Source organism: Pleurodeles waltl, chromosome 8 (genome assembly GCF_031143425.1).
Source record: "Pleurodeles waltl isolate 20211129_DDA chromosome 8, aPleWal1.hap1.20221129, whole genome shotgun sequence".
NCBI classification, from domain to species: domain Eukaryota; kingdom Metazoa; phylum Chordata; class Amphibia; order Caudata; family Salamandridae; genus Pleurodeles; species Pleurodeles waltl.
The window spans coordinates 755,439,501-755,453,147 of record NC_090447.1 but is presented as its reverse complement, the minus strand read 5'-3'; positions in this window follow the sequence as shown (position 1 = coordinate 755,453,147).

The following is a 13,647-nucleotide window of genomic DNA, read 5'->3' as shown; positions in this document are numbered from 1 at the left end:
ATCACACATGACCTAGTGAAATTATGTAGTTTCTGGGCATCCAGCTAGGACAGGATTGTCAAGCATAAATCCAGAAGGGCCATCTCAAAAACAGATTTTCTAGATAGCTACAGAAAGTCATTTTCCATACACTAATCCAAAAATAATAATAATTTACCCTGTCAGTCTTCATCTGAAAAATCAGGCAGTCCCTAATTCTGCTTAAAACTAGTGACAATGGTCTCCGACCAAGACAACCAATCCTTGTTTTTTTAGATGAGCCGACTTGAGCATGGCTGTCATGTGACTTTATGTCATAAAGGTGACTTGCAACTCATTGCTGATTTTCACCCACTAGCACTAAGGCCCATACTTATACTTTTTGACGCAAAACTGTGCAAAAAGCAGTTTGCGTCAAAAAGTATAGCGCCGGCTTGTGTCATTGCAGAACGACAACCAGGTACCAAATGTATGGAATTCCGCAAGTCGACGCAATGGGTGGGAGAGCATCAGAAACAATGACGTTAGCCAGGTGGGGGTGGCGGTATGGAAGAAGGGGGGTTTGCACCAAAAAATGATGTTAGGCTTGTTAGAGGCCAAAAACAATGCTTCTAACCAGCCTAGTGTAATTTTTTGACCCAAAACCATCCATACCACATGACTCCTATCTTAAAAAAGACAGGAGTCATGCCCACCACCCCAATGGCCGGCACAGGAGACCAGTGTCCCATGGGCATGGCTATTGCACCCATGCCATGCAGGAGGGCTCAAGTTGGGCCCCTGATGGCACTTTAATTTTAAAAAAAACAATAGTTACCTATACTTACCCTACTTACCTGGGATAGGGTCCCCCATCCTCCGGTGTCCCTCTGGTGTGGGTGGAAGTGGTCCTGGGGCTTAAGGAGGGCACCTGTGGACCCATTCCATGGTGTTGAACCATAGAAATGGGTCCACAAGTCCCCTAACGCCTGGTCTGACCCAGGCATTAAATTATGGTGCAAAGCAAGCTTTGCATCTTCATTTAGTCCCTCCTCCCACTGGTGCGTCATTTTAGCATAGAGGGATAAATATGTGGCTATAAGGTTAGCACCATTTTATAGATGGGAACGCCTACCTTGCATCTCATTGACTCAAGGTAGGTTCACACATCTAAAAAATGGTACAAACTCCAATATTTTGAAGGTAGATAGGTCAAACATCAAAACATAAATATGGAGTTAGTTTTGTTCCAAATTTGCATAAAAACAAAATTACGCAAATTAGGCACAAATGGAGTAAAAATATGCCCCTAAGAATGCCAGGATATGGAGTTTCACATTCTGTTGTGAGTATCGGTCTAGACATAACGGCATGCTTGGAACTAGTGGTTTACAAATCAGGACTAGCTTCTTGCGGCCACTTGGAAGATATGCATGGAGCTTCATCAAATTCATTTCCCATCCAACATGATGCTAAAGATAATGCTACAATGATCTCTATGTTATGGAAAAAATGTGAATTCACACAAAATACTTAAGTATTTCCATATCTGATCTGAGATATACCATCATTCCTTTCCATCTTCACATTCCATACATCCATTGTACGATACAGAATTTGTCTCCTAATGTTCACAAACATTCTATCAAAAGTAGTTTTATGTACAATCCTCAGAGCAAGAAGTCACTCAACTTTCTGTTGGTCTGTAGACAACAAGCTAACATGTCACATCTAATCAACAATATCAGTAAGAATGTCAATTGACAATTGTTAGAAATTGTGTCTTTGGTTGGCAGTCAAGTTACCCCCTGTCCAAGCAAGGACCCTCACCCTCTAATCAGGGTAAAGGAGAATCACCCTCAGTTAACCCCGTTCACCCCCTTGGTAGCTTGGCGCAGGAAGGCAGGCTTAACTTCAGAGTCTAGGTGAAAAGTATTTGTACCAACACACACAGTCACTCAGTGAAAACACTAAAAAATGACACAACATAGGTTTGGAAAAATAGAAAATATTTATCTAAACAAAACAAGACCAAAACGACAAAAATCCAAGAAGTCAAATTATTAATTTTAAAAGCAAAAGAGTCTTCAATCATTTAGTAAACAGTGAAAACACTGTTAGCGTTGCAAAGTACCTGGGGAGCGTCAAAATAACAAGCACGGGTGAGTGTGCATCGAAAAAGGTTAGCGATGCGCCAATTTCTCAGCCTCAAGCGAGACTGTGGGCCGTTTCTCCTTCTCCGGTCGGGTCGGCCTGTGTCTTTTTTGCTATCCGGAGGAGAGCGTTGCGTCGATCCGGGCAGGCACTCGGGTCCGGGCAGGTCTTGTGTCATTGTTACGCACCCAGTAAGGTTTGCATCGAAAATCGCGCTGCACGGTATCAGCAAAACCGCGCTATGTGGGTTGCGACATTATCAGCCTCCGTCAGTGGGTGTTGCGTGTCGTTCCTCCAGCTGCATGTGTCGATCTTCCAGCCGCGATGCCGGTGGAGCGTAGATTTCTTCCGCAAAGATGCCGGTGCATCATATTTTAGCCGGTTCTAGGAAGGTGCGCCAATATTTTCCCCGCATGGCGGTCTGTGTGTGGATTTTCAGTCTTGGATGCCAGCATCACCTTCCATGGCCCCAGTAACTGGATAGGGCACCACTTGGCAGGGCAGGAGTCTCAGCAGAGAGTCCAGGTGCTGGCAGGAGAAGTCTTTGATGTCCCTGAGATTTCAACAACAGGAGGCAAGCTCAGGTCAAGCTAATGGAGATTTCTTCACAAGCAGAAATGCTAACAAAGTCTAGTCTTTGTCCCCTTACACAGGCACAAGCAGCAACTTCAGGATAGCTCCAAAAAGCACATTCAAAGGCAGGGCAGCACTTCTCCTCAGCTGTTCAGTTCTTCTCCAGGCAGAGGTTCCTCTTGATGTCCAGAAGTGATCTAAAGTCTGTGGTTTTGGGTGCACTTCTTATACCCATTGTGGCCTTTGAAGTAGGCTTACTTCAAAGGAAAGTCTCTCTTGTTTGTGAAATCCTACCTTGCCCAGGCCAGGCCCCAGACACACACCAGGGGGTTGGAGAGTGCATTGTGTGAGGGCAGGCACAGCCCTTTCAGGTGTAAGTGACCACTCCTCCTCTCCCTCCTAGCAGAGATGGCTCATCAGGATATGCAGGCTACACCCCATCTCCCTTTGTGTCACTGTGTAGAGGTTCAAACAGCCCAACTGTCAAACTGATCCAGACAGGAAATCCACAAACAGGTGAGTCACAGAATGGTTTAAGCAATAAAATGCCCACTTTCTAAAAGTGGCATTTTCAAACACAGAATCTTAAAACCAACTTTACTAAAAGATGCATTTTTAAATTGTGAGCTCAGAGACCCCAAACTCCTCGTGTCTGTCTGCTCCCAAAGGGAATCTACGCTTTAATAAAAAGGTAGCCCCGATATTAACCTATGAGAGAGATAGGCCTTGCAACAGTGAAAAACGAATTTGGCAGTATTTCACTGTCAGGACATATAAAACACATTAGTATATGTCCTACCTTAAACATACACTGCACCCTGCCCATGGGACTACCTGGGGACAACCTTACAGATGTCAAGTCGAATTGGCAGTTAAAATCTGCACACACACAGACACTGCAGTGGCAGGACTGAGCCCTGTTTACAGGGCTACTAATTTGGGTGGCACAACAAGTGCTGCAGGCACACTAGTAGCATTTGATTTAGAGGCCCTGGGCACCTCTAGGGCATTGTACTAGGGGCTTACCAGTAAATCAAATATGGCAATCATGGAAAGCCATTTACATACAGAAACAGGAGCACTTGCACTTTAGCACTGGATAGCAGTGGTAAAGTGCCCAGAGTAACAAAAACAGCAAAATCAGAGTCCAGCAAACATCAACAACCTGGGAAACAGAGGCGAAAAGTTAGGGGAGACTACACCAAGGATGCCATGTCTAACAATAATTGCCAGACAACTATTACAGTAATTGTCTGTTTTACAAGGTACTGTGGCCTATCTACATTCAAAACATTTATTGAGCTCAAGACAATGTCAGCATATTCTCTTTTCTACAAAGGCTCCAAACAAACTACTAGCTATTGTAACTTACCCACTGTATAACACGTGGTATTGCATACATTTTAAGATTTGGAAGGCATCTTTTCCAGCAGACATGATATTACAGATGAAGGTGAAACACAGGGCTTTTGTACCTCAAATTTTTTTTTTCTCATTGCAAGAGCACAAAACAGTGCCTAGTGAAAACTGCATACAAGCTCTACTAACTAATTTGGTGGCATATTTATAAGCCCTAGCGCCACCTTGCACCACATAAGCGTAATTTGTTTTTACGCTAATGTGTCCCAACAAAGCCAAAATCCTCTTGCCATATTTATAAAGTGGTGCAATTCATGCATTGCGCCACTTTTTAACACTTTGTGGTACATTATGCCTGTGTCAGGCATAATATATGCAAAGGGGGCATTCCCCCGTTGGGAGTGGGGGGGGGCTGAAAAAATGGCGCAAGGAAATCTAACATATTTCCATGCGTCATTTGTAACTCCACTGCTGTGAGCAGGCGTTAAAAGGGGGCTTCCATTATTTATAATGGGCCCCAATGTACTCTGCAGGAGTAGCTCCAATATTTTGGCTCTACTCCTGCAGAGTACATTAATAGCATCAATAAAAATGACGCTATTGCCCATTTCCCTGCACCATGGTGCACCATATCTTAAATACGGAACACACATGGTGGCAGTAGGGGGGAGCAAGGAGGCACTAGGAAAGTGGCACAGCACTAGGTGCAGCTCCACTTTACCTAAATACACCCCTAGGTGTCTCCATTACCTAACTGTCAAAATTGTAAGCACTTGCTTTAGGCTTAAATGTCAGTGTTAAATATAATATAATTAGTTGATATTTACATAGGTGTCTCCAAAGGAGAGAGAGAAAGAAGGAACATCATAGCAGTTTAGAATTTTGGATGGCCCATAAACAATTTTTAAGCTGCTTCCGAGTAGTGTGTGAGAATAGGAATAGTGACAGGAGAGAGGGAAGATGAGGAGAGACAAAAGGGAAATGTTGAGACACTCTGGAAGTTTGTGTAGTACATTTACAATCCTAAGGCTGCTGCCAAGTAAACCGGGGAAATGAAGAGGGAGGAAAGATGGGGTTTTTGAAGTAGGAGAACATTCCAACATGTTGGATGCTTGTTTATATGTTGTGCTGCTGCATGACTACTTCACAGTGCAAAATAGTGAAAGGAATAGGGAATAAGGGACCATGAGCGAGAGGTTGGTGAGGAAACATAGACTTGTATTGTTTCATATGAAGGATTACACTTCACCTTCCACTCCGTCTCTTATCTGTTCCCTATGTGGATCTTTGGCACCATTGTGACGATACAAGCGTTGTTCAAGTACCCAACCAGGAAGAATGCTCCCCTCTGATTCTGTTCCCTTTCACCACTTTAAGGAAGCCTTAAGGTAACATATTTTCTTTATGCAAACAACTTGCCTTAAAGTTCCCTTATTCTTTTACTCATCTTTCCTGTTCCCTCCTTGAAACATCTGTTCTCATGCAGCCCTTTAAAGCATTCTTTAGATGTACAAAGCCATGTTTTATTACGTAATGTAAGCATTTATATTTTCACGAGCCTTCCCTTGCAACTTCAGCTGTGTAGCACCATATTGGACTTCAAGGGCTGCTGACTGCTTGGTGTTCTTTGTTACATTCTGTACGTTAATAACGATTATTGTGTGCCTCAAGGAAAGTGATAGCTAAGCAGAACATTGCTACATCGATGCCAACAGTCTTAATTACTTTGAAATTAATGTAAACAAAGCACTCCTCTATGAACTGTATTTAATTTTAGTCCTAGCACTTTTGTTGCTGCTCCTGGGGGACGATCAGAACATGATGATTAGAGGTCCTGTGAGTTATCTGAAACTGAAGCGGAGGTCGAAGTGGATGGTTTGCAATGTGCCTCATGGAATGTAAGGTCAGTCGAAAGTCTTCAGAAATGAAAATGATTTCTCCTGAAATGTGCAAGATTTAAATACAAGCATATTTCAGGGGAAGGTATTTTCATTTCTGCAGAGGTGCTTACACATGCATTTCAGAAGAAGGCATTTTCATTACTGCAGACTTTCTACTGAAAATGTGATGTTTTCCTTTCAATTCAAAGTAACCACTTGGACTCTGGTTCAGATCTGTTTGCTTGCTCGCTACTGGAGAGATACTGGGAGATCGGATAAGGATTTTTCGCGCAGCTTACAGGAACACAGGCCAGATTTACAAGAAAATGGCGCAGTGCAGTGCTGCGCAAAAATTTGCAGAGGCACGCTGCACCAGTTTTAAAGCACAGGGTTGCACAGTATTAAGAAGCATCCGGCGCATCCCTGCATTTCACCTGTGCTAAATTAGACATCCTGCGCCAACAGATGCATCCTTGCAGCACAGTGTCAGGGTGTCTGCGTTGAGGGGTATGATTGTTCATGTGTAGGAAGGTGTCCCTCCTTGCATATAAGCAATAATCCATGGCATTTTGCTTCCTGTATGTGTGCTGAAAAAAATTGAGGAGCAATCAAAGTATTCCTTCTCATTATGCAATGCCACTACCACCCCTGGGGTAGTGTTAGATTTTGGTGCTGCTTCATATTTACAAATTCTTGTAAATCTGGGGTAGTGTCAGAAGCAATGAGTGTTGTGATGGAATGCCCACAGCATCACCCATTGCACGTCTCTGTGAAGCAGAAAACTGTGTCGGAGGGGCCCATATTTACAAGGAGGCAGAAAGCCACAAAAAAGTGGCATTACACCCCCTTGTAAATATGGAGAAGTTGTTAGCGCCACTGGAGTGACATAAAAAGTTGACGCTCTGGTGGCGCTAGGGCCTTGTAAAGCTAGCCCATAGATACCAAGTACTATAGCATTATAGCCTGCTGCCGAAGGCTATACATTTTTTCAAAGGTCCAGGCAAGGAGAGCCACCAAAATGGTTGTAAAACTTTACATTTGCTGACATTACAATGTTACAAATTATCAAGGGAGAAACAAAAAGACAAGCTCTTGAACTTTATTCCGATGTTCTAAAAAGCAGTGTATCCCACTGCACACAGTTATTCCTGCGATCTGCAAGAGAGGATTGGTAAGGAGGGAGGGTGCATGCAACAGGCGTTAAAAGCCAGAGGCAGAAGGGCTCAAGATCATTTTTTCCAGTTTGAGCCATATAATGGGTTACTATGGAACACCGTTTAGTAAGCATGCCACATAGTCACTTAAAACAACCCTGAGTGCCTACTCGCCTAAATGGATAGGTATGCCTGCTCCCAGGCTATGCTCAGAAAAAACAGTGCATGATGCTGTGGATGCGTATTTTGTATCTTTTGGTAGAATTTCATGTCCGAACGCCATTTCAGACAGTTTACTTGGCCTCTACAAGTGCTCCCTCTGCTTCCAAACTAGACCACTGTGACACATTAAATAATCAAAATTTGACTTGCGGAACACATCAGTTATATGTGTGCATTTCAATTGGATTTTTCCATTCATCGTATACATTTGTGTGTGTGTATATATATATAAATATATATAGATATATATATAGATATATATATATATACATTATGTATTTTTATATATGTAAATATATAGATAGATATATAGATATAGATATACAAAAGTTATTGAGTTATAGTTCACATTTAACTCATACAAAACCATAGAAATTCAGCAGTTATATTTAGCTGATCTACCATCTTAAATGACATAACCGATGACATCACTGATGACATCATCCACGAATGCACTCAAACACCCAGTCACATCCCCATACAAACTCTTATTCCTCAACTCACACACAACTACTCACTTACACATTCAAAGGCATAAAACTACTGACAGACATTCTCACTCACTCACACAGCCTCTGACACAACCACTCACTCACCCATAAAGCACTAACAGCTATTTATGCACTATTACAGCTACTCGCAAACCCATACAGCCACTCACACACCCACTCATATACCCATACATACACTCATATACCCACTAACAAACTCACACAGCCACTGACACACCCACTCACTCATCCATACAACCACTCACACACTCAGCCATACAGTCACAGACACAGCCACTCACTCACTGATACACTCACTTCCACACTCTGTCACTCACCCATAGAACCACTAACACACCCACTCACTCACTTGTACATGCACTCATACACCCACTCACTCACCTATGCAGACACTCACTAAGCAATACATCTGTTCACAGATTCACTCACTCTTCCGTACAGTCACTGACGCTGATACTACAATATGCATACAGCCACTCATACACCCCCTCACTCACTCACTGATACAGTCACTAACACACTGAGTCACTCACCCGAATAAGCACTCACACAACCACTCACTCATCTGTACCAGCACTTAGACCCATTCACTAAACCAATGAAACCACTGAAACAGTTACTTGCTTGTGCAGACAGCTACTCACACATCCACTCTCTTTCACTAACACATCCGCGCACGTATGCATAGAGCCACTGATACACCCACTCACTCACCCATACACTCAATGACTCACTGACTCACTCACTGATACAGTCACAAACATGCTCAGTCACTCAGCCACACAAGCACTCACACACCCAATCACCTGTTCAGCCACTCACACACCCACTTAGACATGGCGATGCAGCCACTCACGAACCAACTTATTCACCCATACAGCTACTTACACATCCACTCACTCTACCATACAGCAACTGACTCAACCACTCACTAACCCATTGACCCACTCACCCCCAACTCACACATCCATGAAACCACTTACACTTGCTGAATGATGTCATCAGTAATGTCATTTAAGAGTTCATCAGTGATGTCACTGACCTTGTCATGAGTGATGTAATATGTGAGGTCATAAGCAGTGCATTACAGGGGGACAAGTTATAGTTAGTTCTGGTAATTGTAACTTCTGAATTTCTATGGTTCTGTATGAGTTGAATGTGAGCTTAACTATAACGTCTCTGTTGCCTTTGGTTTTTCAGTGAATTTTTAAGTTTAAAAACAATTATATTTCCTAACTAAATTGTCCCTGTAACCTTTGGTTTATTTATGACACGATATTTAAAGCCTATGCCCCACCAATTGTCTACATTACAAACACCTGTGTTACGGTGTTACACCCATGATCCAACATAACGAATAGTTGAAATAACTCACATCAAGACGGCCGCCATCATTCCAAGTGAAAGGAAATGTGAACTATCGATTTTGCTATACCGGGTCGTCGCATTTAGTGGGCTATGACTGGCACACTTGAAAGTAAGTGACAATGATCGGTTTCATTATGTTGGGTCATGGATGTAACACTGTAACACAGGTGTTTGTAATGTTGACAGTTGGTGAGGCGTGGGCTTTCAATATTGTGCCCCGCTGATACTTCAGTTTCTCCAACATGTCTCGCTTGCAGGTGTAGCGAGGGATGTTTCCATACCATTTTCAAAATGAGTGAAGGTAAGAGAACAATTGTAACCGTAATGTTGTAATCATGTTGGGTTTTTTGGTTGGCCTGGTTAGTAATAATAATTGTATAATGTATTCAGCATTTATATTTGGGATTGGGGAATTAGCGGTGTGGATACAAAATAGGGGGATATTTTTTGCAAATGAAAGTGAATTTGGCGACTGATTTGGTGCTTACCTTTTTGATGGGAATTCCATTCAGGCACATGTTGTATTAATACATTTATTATGTATTTTAGTTATTTCTAAATGTTATTATATAACATTTGCTTGTCATATTAGGCTTAATCTTCATTTCAGGACATCTTTTGTGTATGTGTTAGCAGGCCAGTATTTGAGATGAGTGGTTACACATTTTTTGTGTCTGTTACTAAGTATTAATATACCTATGCACGCTTTGTGACGATTCACTGTGTTTTTGTTTCTCTTCCTTTTTCTTCTTGTTTTCTCTGTTTGACTTTGACAAATGTATTTTTTATTTGTGGTGTAGGGTACTCATTTTTAGTAGAAATGTGGTGATGGCAAATGGGGGTGTAGTCCAAAAGCCCTATTTTAAAATAGGAGAAAGAACGTGTTATGTGGTGAGTACTCGAACTATATATGTTGTCCTTTACTTTATAATACATTAGGGGCTGATACTGGGCACATTGGCCCATTTTAATATTGTGGTTCATATCCTGAGGATGGAAAATTAAAAATAATTTGAATAATGTAGGTATGTATGATAGTTTTTACCATGTGGCTCTTTGATAATTAAGTAATGGATGAATAAAGAGAAGGACATGAAAAAATGAGTTCTGTCCTTTGTATGTTTGAGGTTATAAGGGTAAAAACTATATACAATCCATTGAACTGCCGCCTGAATGTGGGGATAATGGTAGCTAAGCAATAAGGGCAAAAATACATTATTTAGGAGCATCATGTCAGCCTGTCGAGTTTAATTGAACTGAAACATTGAATTACTACAATGAGGAATGTATGTATATGTTACTTTCCTTTTCCTATCATATTGCCATTTGTTTAATATGTTATGCATGTTTTCATTCGCATTAGGATGTTTTGCTGCTTGGATTAGATAAGAGAGTATCAAATAAGGAAGAATTGTTTAAAATGGGGGCCACCGCCTTTCTAGTGGTTTCTATAATGAAAATGTTCCCGATTCATTTATGCCTCTCTTTATTCTCTTTCTTTTGAGAATTTGTCTATTTTTTTAAAAATGGTTTAATGCAAGAACAAATAAGGAGCGGCTCATTATTTTAATTGGGTCAAATCCGTCTTTGGAAATATTTATATAGAAACCATTATGAAAGCCAAAAATGAGTTTGATTTATATTTTTAAGTCATATGTGTTATGTAGTGTTTTTCAGTATTGTATTTCTGTTGTCTCTTTCTCGTATTCTTTTTGATAAACTTTTTCCTTTGTCTAGTTTTGTTTTTATTAGACCATTGATCGAAATGTGTAATTTTCTTTACAGTTTTGTGGAAAATATATGTAATTTTGGTATGTGGTCCATTTTGTTGACTATTTTAGAGTAACCTTGTTTGTGTTTATTTGAATATGTGTTTGTAGCCATGCACCAGGTAAGGGATTTGTATTTATTGAATTGCAGCCCTGAAGAAGTGCTTGTTTAAGGAACGAAATGCATTGGCTGCTTCTGCTGTTAATGTGTGCTGTTGAATAAATCTACATTAAAGAATTGGACTCTTCTATATTGTCACTTGTGGTGCACTGCTCTTATTTAACTTTTTTCTAGTTACTTGTTGTTAAGGATTGTACCTTGGCAGAAGGTGTTGGCAATGAGTACACACATATGAAATTTGTACTTTTTCACAGTAGGGGTCGGGTGTGGTGATTCATAGCCCGCTGCTATTTGTATAGAGTACAAAGATGTCATCAGTGCTGTAATTTGTGGGGTAACTTGGAGTGCATGGCGAGGGTGCAAGTTATAGTTACCTTAGGTCACAAGTTATAGTTACTAGAAATGGCTCTAACTATAACAGGTGCACTTCTATTATTTGTACATTTCAAAACTGAGCCTAACTATAACATCCCTGTAACCTTCGAATTTTTAAATGAATTTCTATGTTTTTTCAAATTCTATTTCCTAACTACACGGTTCCTGTAACCTTTGTTTTTTCTCAGTGAATTTCTACAGTCTTTCAACGTAAAGCAATGTTCATTACTATATATTTATCCAACCACCATCGCACATGGCCAACCTGCGGTCATCCCTTTAACAACCCAACCCCGCACTGTGCATAGTCTTTGGCCATGTACAGCAGGGGTAGGCCACAGGGCCTGGCCTGTGGCGAGCCCCAGTGGACATCCCTCCTGCATGCACGAAAACCCAAACTGTGCACCACCTTCTTCCATGCTCCATTTTCTGGATCCACAGATCCATCTGTGGAATCATGGATCTGAGGATCCATTCATTGATCCGCGGATCAGGCAAACAAAAAAATTGGGCAATTTCTTTGCCCATGCAAGCCCCCTAAGGGACCCCCTCTACGTGTCCTATGGGGTCAGGATACCTTTATCCGACCCCTATTGTTTTTTTCAATGCTAGTTTCCCACCCCTAAAGTCTGATGCGACAAAAGAAAATGGCAGTCGCAACTTTTAGGTCAGGTTTCAGCTAGCTGATCAGGTTCTTCTTTTTCCCACAGATTTGTGGCTCTGGATCCAGATCCGTGGGTCCGGATCTGTGGAGGATCCGCTTCCCTATATATCTATATTTTTTTTACCATAAATCACTCCAAAACTACTGAACTGATTCACACCAAAACACAAAAAGCGTAATCTGCTTGATAGGATCTAACTTCTGCAAATTGGGTGTAATTCCATTCAGCTGTGTGGGCTGTAGGTGTGTCTAAAGGTCCTATGGAAAAGTGAATGGGGATAACACATCTTGGGACCCCCCTTTTTTCTCGGCCCCCAGTTGACGGATCACTCCAAACCTTTAAAGACAGCAGCAGAACTGACCAAAGTATATGTTTTGAACAATTCGTCAAGTGGAGGCAAAGTTATAGGCAAAACAAAAAATGCTCCGCCCACGGAAACTAGGTCCTAACTATAACTACCTAGTGGCGACCACTACTAGGTAATATCTTGATGAATCATCCCGAAACACAGTGAAACTTTCAGCAGCTGAAGGGAGTGGCATATTATTGAAACTTTCATGAACATTCGCCAAACGGCGGCAAAGTTATTGGCAAAACAAAAAATATTTTTCCTATGGAAACTAAGTCCTAATTAAAACTACTGAACTGATTCACACCAAATCACAAAAAGCGTAATCTGCTTGATAGGATCTAACTTCTGCAAATTGGGTGTAATTCCATTCAGCTGTGTGGGCTGTAGGTGTGTCTAAAGGTCCTATGGAAAAGTGAATGGGGAAAACACATTTTGGGACCCCCCTTTTTTCTCGGCCCCCAGTTGACGGATCACTCCAAACCTTTAAAGACAGCAGCAGAACTGACCAAAGTATATGTTTTTAACAATTCGCCAAACGGCGGCAAAGTTAGTAGCAAAACAGATAATATTTTTCCTATGGAAACTAAGTCCTACATAAAACTACCTCCTGGTGACAGCCAGCAGGTATTATATGCACATATACATATATTCATCATATATATATATATATATATATATATATATATATATAGAGAGAGAGAGAGTGGAAATTAAACCATGAATGAGGAGGAAATTGATGCAATTGTGATATTTTTCATAATATAGTTTACATTTGTGTGCAAATTGAGGAAGGGGGTGCTTTAAGAGCAAATATTGTGTTTATTCTATACTAATTGATAGCACTTAACGGTATCTGGCATCTAAGAGGTGTGCCTCATGCTCCGGTCTATTTTGTTGGTTACCCATAGTGTTCATAATTGCAGTTGCTGTTGTGGCTGCTAGGCTTACATTCAATGCACATCTTCCTGTTTATTGTGCGAGCTACCAAAAATGACAAAATAAAATTTAAAGGTTATGTATGTCTTAGCAATGTATAAACCATGGTAAATGCCCTAGGTCTTTGCAAAAAATGCTGGCCAACACAAATGCCATTTCCATTGACTGAGTGTGTTCCTCACATTGGGATTATATATTGAAAATGGGAAGGTCCATTCTATAATACCAAATGTTCAAGCAGTGTTGAAG